The sequence below is a fragment of the Hipposideros armiger genome, unplaced genomic scaffold (assembly GCF_001890085.2).
Source record: "Hipposideros armiger isolate ML-2016 unplaced genomic scaffold, ASM189008v1 scaffold_287, whole genome shotgun sequence".
Taxonomy (NCBI): Eukaryota; Metazoa; Chordata; class Mammalia; order Chiroptera; family Hipposideridae; genus Hipposideros; species Hipposideros armiger.
This window is the reverse complement of record NW_017731637.1, coordinates 1238059-1245203: the sequence shown is the minus strand read 5'-3', so window position 1 is coordinate 1245203 and position 7145 is coordinate 1238059.

Genomic DNA, 7145 nt, shown 5'->3' with positions numbered 1-7145 from the left:
TATTCTTTTGCACACTTGTGACAGGGGGCCCTCTACCAAAGTTAAGTGGAAAATTTTGACATTTTCTTTAAAAGAGGGAAGTAGAACTCCTAAAAATGGGTAGATGCTATGAAATGGCACATTTGAAGCCTCATTCTATCAATAGATGTGCTTTTTGGAGTTATTTTAATAAATTGACTAATGAATTCAGTGAGGATTATGATAGTAAAATGCCACTTTCCAGACATCTTCTGTATCACACATGGTCTCCTGACAATAGAATTACAGGCTACTGACTTTTCAGACTTAAAAGTCTGATAAATGTCATGACAGGAATGTTTAAAAAGGCACTGGATGACTAATATAAATATGGGATTCATAGTCATTACCACTGGAAGGGACAGATGCTGGCAGGCCACTTCTCTGGGCATCTGTGGCTTCTCTGTGATATCTCCCAATTGTAAGAAAGTAGAACAGTCCTGAATGGATTGCTTAGTCCCCCTAGAAAACCCCTGTTCACCTTTAATGGGTTCTAACCTCTGGAGCTACATTTCCCAGAACCCCCTTGCAGCTTCCATCACAGAAGTTGATTAAATTCATTCAATGAAATGCACAGATGTGTGGCCTGAGTTTGGAACTGAATTAAGAGGGACAGAGGCAGTGGCATGTGACATCCATTTTGCTAGTGATGATCTAGCAGCATTGTGTGATTCACCACCCAATAATTTTGGTGGTTACTTCCTCATCCCTGGAGAGCAACTGAGGCAAGGAGTTGCTGCAGCCAGAAGGTGCAGTAGCAGCATGTACAACAGGAGAGGCTGCAGTAACACATGAATTTCAGTGGCTTCACATACAAAAAAGTCTGTTTCTTTCTCATGTAACAGACCTCAGGGAGGGGCTCAGCAGGGTGGATCTTCTCTACATGACCTCTCAGGGGGCCCACATCAGCACATGAAAAGCTCCCACACCTCTGTTCTCTTTCCTCAGACTGGGATTTCTATGCCAGGGGTTCACTTGGAAGTCATGTCTCCCTTTCCTTCCATTCCTGTCTCTTACCTCCTATTTTCACTCTCTCCCTTAAAGAGGCCCTACATTTTCATGATTTCAATGTCTTTTGTGCATATGATTCATTATTTTCTATTTCTCTTAAACTCCAGATATACATTTTTCACCTTTAATAATTGCATTTTGTATCTTCCTTCAAAACATCTCATTACCTTATGAAGCACTGCCCTGAGTAGAGGAGGGTAACATTTACTGGTTATACATTTTACTAGCTAGGGCATATAGCATATCAAATTTACTTCTGTACTAATCAGAGTAGTTAATGCTAACTGGTGCAATAGTAAAACCCCATTATCTCAGTGACTTAACATGAGAAAGGTTTATTTCTTACCCTTGTGAAGTTTGATCTGGGCCAAGTGACCCTCCACTCTCTTGCAGCAACTCTATTTGGAACAAACAGCATTAAAGGCTATTGCCTTGGGAGGAGAGGGATGGAGGAGCACATGTCACTTCCATTAATAGTTCATTACCCATAACTGGTCACCTGGCTCCAACAAGGGAAGCTGGGGATTGGAGGGAGCACATGAAATACTTGATGAGCACTGACTTTGTGTCATACTTATTTCTCTAAACCCACCTGTCTGTCTGGTGGGAAACTTAACCTCAGCCATTATTGGAGTTCTCCTCTTGTTCTTCCACAGGATCATTCAAGAATTCCAAGCTTCTGGTTGCCAAAAAGTGGGGTTCCTTAGTCCCTGGTTGTCATAATTTTTATCATGCTCCTCTGGTGATTCCATGTCCCCAGGATGTGACGACTTGGTCATGCTGCTCCTGGTGGGCCCTGACCCCTCACGAAAGTCCTCCCTACAGGCTGATGACTCAGCAACAGGCAACCATTCCTCCATGCAAGGCTGTGTATGCAAGTGCCCCATATCGTCTTTATTATTGCAGAAAGCTCAGTATTGCAGTCCTGTTCACAATTTCTGCTTTCCCAATATGACATTCCTCTCAATCCCTTCCCTTTATGGGATCACCAACATAACTGTTTCCTTTCAGAGAGCTGGTGGAGTTGAGAAAAGAAGACGTTAACAATTAGTATTATTCTTAGTACCTCACTCAACACCTGTATTTATTAATGGTATTATTCACGCAGTCACCTAATCTTAACTTGGTATCATCTTTGACATTTTCCTTTCTCTCCCATTGCATTCATGATGTCATACTGATTTAGCCTCCAAAACATCTTACATTGTTCTTCGCTCTTCCTCTTCTATGAGTGTCTCACCTTTATTACCTCAGACACTAATAACCATCTAACTGATTTATCTGTCTTCACTTCCTTTTCCAAGCTGTCTTGAATATTGTTTTAGTTCATAAAAGATACTATTTTCTAATCATTGAACTTATTGTAAAAATATTAAATATACCTAAAAGTAGAGAGAACACCATAATGAACTTTCATGTACCCATCACTCAGCTTAACATAAACAATTACCAAATTTTGCCTGTCTTGTTTCTTCTACAAAAATCTTTCCACATTTTTGTCCTGGAGTACTTAAAAAAGATTCCAGAAATAATATCCTTTAAACCAGTTGTAACTCTAACCAGCAAGAACTATGTGTTACATAGTATTATCTAACACTTGGTCCATGTTAAAATGTTCCCAGTTCCCTGAAAAACATCTTTTTTTCTACAGGTTGGTTGAGTAAGAACCTAAAGTTCTCATAAAGAAGACGTTTGTTTTTACAGGCTTCTTACGTATCAGTCTCCATTTTCACATTCCCAGTTTCCTTCTATGCCAATTATTTGTTGAGAAAACTAGGTAATTTTGCCCTCTAGAATTTCCTCTTTCTAAACTTTATTGATGTTGTTTAACATGTTTCTCTGTCTCTCTTGCATTTCCTGCCAGCTGGTTTATTAGATCTGGAAGCTTGATTCTGTTCATTTTCAGTTTTGGAAAAAGCTTGTGTTGCTGGGCACCTGTCAGGACACACACAATGTTTGGCTGCTTCGCTTTAAGTGATATTAATTGAATTACCAGTTAAAGTTCCCCATAAATATTTCTCATAACATTTTCAGCAACCTCTTGTGTAGATACATTATTCTAATTGAGTTGCAAATGGCTTGCTAAATCATTACCCCAAACAGATGGCACTCAAGGATTAGATTAGGCTATTCCAGTCCAAGAAAGGGAACACAAACATGAAATACTTTGTTTTTCCATGTTTTGTTTTGTTTTTACCTGTCAAGATAGAAATTTCTCTGCCAACATAATTTTTGCTGGCTTTCAACTTTTTTTTTTTTTTTTTTAAAGATTTTATTGGGAGAATTGGGGGAGGGGAATAGCGTTGGGGAATCCGGGAAGGGGAACAGAGAAGTTGCTGTCCTTTTGTTCTTCAGTCTAGTTGTGGAGGACATCGCTTCACTGGCCCATGTTGGTATTATCATTGTGCTCTTCCCGGGTGAGGCAGTCACTCACTGGCCATTGGACAGCCGCTCACAGTGGCTCATGAAAGCTCACTCCTGCCACCTACCAGCCCCACTGCAGCCTACGCTGTCACCAGCAACTCATGGCAGCCCAGCTCCAGGTCGAGCTGTTGTTCACCATCTTAGCTGTAGAGGGCGCAACCTCACTGGCCCTCATGTGGGATCTGAACCAGGGTCCTGCTGCTCAGAGCTGGTGCCCCAAGCCAACTCCTAACCAAGGCGCCACTCGGCTGGCCCGCTTTCATCTTTTTAATACCTCTGTATTTAATACCTCTGTAATGCCCCCCAAAAAACCCTTTTCTTAGTGTTTCTTATCACAAAAAAAAAAGAATGCAAATTGGATGATATCCCTATGAATCATCTTAATATAAAAGTGGTGCCTCTAGAGAGAGAGACACACAGGCCACATTATATTCAGGGAGCTTGACTCTGTCTTAATAATGAGTTGTCTGACCCTACATGTATTGGTAGGGACAAGAATAGAGGTATAAGAATGATATCCTTTTTTTTTTTTTGGACCTTTAAGTTAGAAAAGAAAGCCAACTCACTAGCAAATTGTGGAAAAAACAATTTCAGGAAATATGATTAGTTAATGTTAATCATATTAATAACATTAATTAATGTTATTAATTAATAACATATCAAATAAACATTAATTAATGTTAGTTTGAGTAGTAATTCAAATTGGGTTGAAAATACCTTATGACTACCTCTTGGATATTTGGACTTTTTATTCATTACTTTATAAAAAGGACCTATTAATTAATTAGGAAGCTTGACAAGAGAGCCTCTGCTGTTCATTGGCTCAAAATTCGTTCACTGCAGATTTCTCCTGAAACATGAGAAAAGACCCACCGAGTCATCTGCTCCTCCCTTGCTTGAGTCTGTTTCTCTGCTCACAACTTGTAGAGGACTCCATGGCCACACTAAGAGCCCCAGATGACTGACACAGCTGGAACGGAGGCTCTTGATTGCTGCATTTCCTTCTTTTACCCTTTACTAAGAGACTTGAGTACTACTTGAGAAAAAGAAATAATCTAAAATTTTATTATCTTGACTTTGACTTTGGTTTTTAAAGTCTTTGTCCTTACCCCCCTGGTTTTGGAATTGAGATAAAAGAGTGCTCCTTCTTTTAGAGTCCACTTAACTTTGCCTCTAAGACAGACTCAAAGAGGGCTAGCCAATTCCTAGAGATTTGTGCAAAGCAAGCAATACAGAGCTCCTATCCTTTGGGTTTTCACACTCTGTGCCACCATTCACCTGCCCTAATTACCCCAGGGCCAGGTACCAGACACCTAGGAATAGGCCTATGTTCTAGAGCCCACTGAAATTATTCAAACTGGCCAATCCTAAACTTGTTTACCCTGCTTTGTCTGTTTCTTCCCATGGAAACCATAATAAAAGCTTTTGCCCACATTTCCCTCTTACTCCCCATGCCCCCTGATTGACCCTGTTGCTTTCCTGTGGTGTAGTGTGCCCTTGGAATCTGTGAGTATAATATGCTTTCTTCTCAATGACAACTGCCTACTGATCTGTTTGCTTTGTCATACCTGAAAAATAATAAAACCTACATTCATTTATTTATTTGTTTGTTTGTTTTCAAAGGTCATTTATTTATATAAAGAACAAAGATCAATCGATGATATATTGCCCGTTTTGATAACATTTTGCCATCTTTCAGTGAGCTTCATAATTCCTCATTCATAGAAGGACCTGTCTTTATTTGTGAAAAACTGAACAAGGTGCTGATTTACTGCCTCATTTGAATTAAATGCTATACCACACAAGGAATTTTGAAGACAGTGAAACAAGTGGAAGTCTGATGGCACAAGGTCAGGCGAGTATGGTGGGTGTGGCAACACATCCCATCTAAGCTCCAATAATTTTTGACAGGTGATCAAACGTGTGTGGTCTCTCATTGTCGCAATGGAGCACAACTCCTTTACAATTAACATGCTCTGGACGTTTCTGGATGATGGATTTGTTCAAACTGTCCAATTGCCTACAGTACACATTCGAATTGATTGTTTGGTTCCTTGGTAGGAGCTCGAAAAACATGACACCTTTAAAATCCCACCACACCGAGAGCATAACCTTTCTCTGATGAATGTGGGCTTTCAATGTTGTTTGAGGCAAATCATCAAGTCGGGACCAAGACTGTTTGCATACCACATTGAAAACATACATTTAAAAACATCAAGTCATTGGCCTGGGGTCCTCATCTCCACACAGGAGATGCTTGTCTCTAATTCACCTACACAGAGCAGACACCTGTTTTGTTTTGTTTTGTTTTTAGAGATTTTTTTATTGGGGAATTGGGGGAGGGGAACAGCGCTGGGAAATCGGGGGAAGGAGAACAGACAAGTTGTTGTCGTTTTATTCTTCAGTCTAGTTGTGCATTTTTTTTTTTGGTAAGATTTTTATTGGGGAATCGGGGGAAGGGGAGCAGACAAGTTGCTATCCTTTTGTTTTTCAATCTAGTTGTGGAGGACGTTGCTTCCCTGGCCCATGTTGGTATTATCATTGGGCTCTTCCCGGGTGAGGCAGATTGGTTGCTGGCCTCCTGACGGCTGCTCACAGCGGCTCTTGGCAGCTCATGCCAGCTGCCGGGCCGCTCACGCTGGCTGCCGGCCACACACGGTAGCTTGTGGCAGCCCACTGCAGCAGGGGTTGCAGCCTACGCCTTTGCCGGCAACTCATGGCAGCCCAGCTCCAAGTCGAGCTGTTGTTCACCATCTTAGCTGTAGAAGGCGCAACCTCACTGGCCCTCATGTGGGATCTGAACCGGGGCCCTGCTGCTCAAAGCTGGTGCTCCCAAGCCAGCTCTTAACCAATGCACCACTTGGCCGGCCCCAGACACCTGTTTTAATGTGCACAAAGTTCCCCCTGGAAATCATATACTGTGTGGGTCACGCCAACAGAAAATCATACATCTATAAATTATAAACAAAGCTTCTTTGATTCAGGCCACTGACTTTGAGGCCTTCTCTTATGACACTTGGGTATTACTAGTGGTCTCTTTAGAATTCAAGCAAAGTGGTGGCAGTGGTGTGGAAGGGATGGGGGTCTTGTCCTCATCAAAAGTGATGGAACCATGTCAGGCAACAGCTACTGTGCGTTCTAATGTAGCCTATATGTTTATGACTCTGTGTCCTGAATTGTTTCAACTCTGAGGAAGGCCTGGGAAAATATTTTGGCTCCTTTTTGCATATATCTTCTCCAAATATTCTTCCCCTGATGAATACCCTGGATGCATCTCTGACCTGTCCCAACTTCCTTCGGCTATAATCTTGCTCTGCCTGGTAGCCTTCTCAACCACCTTTTGACACTTTGCAAATAGTCATATTTAAATTCTAAATATGAAATCTTAACATCCTGAAATGCTCTTTGGGATGTTGGGAATAGGATTTTCAAAGATTACTGTCAAATTTCCTTTGGGGCAGTTTACTGGCTTGTTTGGGGGGTAGGGAGGGATCAGTACAGTGTCGGCTCAGATTGGCCTCTGTTCTTGATGATATTTTTCCTAGCCAGGTCCACATTGACTCATTCAGGTTTGGGGTTTTTTTCTTTAAATTGGGTGCCTCTGGGGTGACTGTGACTTTATGAAAGGGAGATCTTACCTCTCGCTCTCGGTATCCTGGTAGGGCTGGATCCTGTATCTCCCCTTCCTTGGT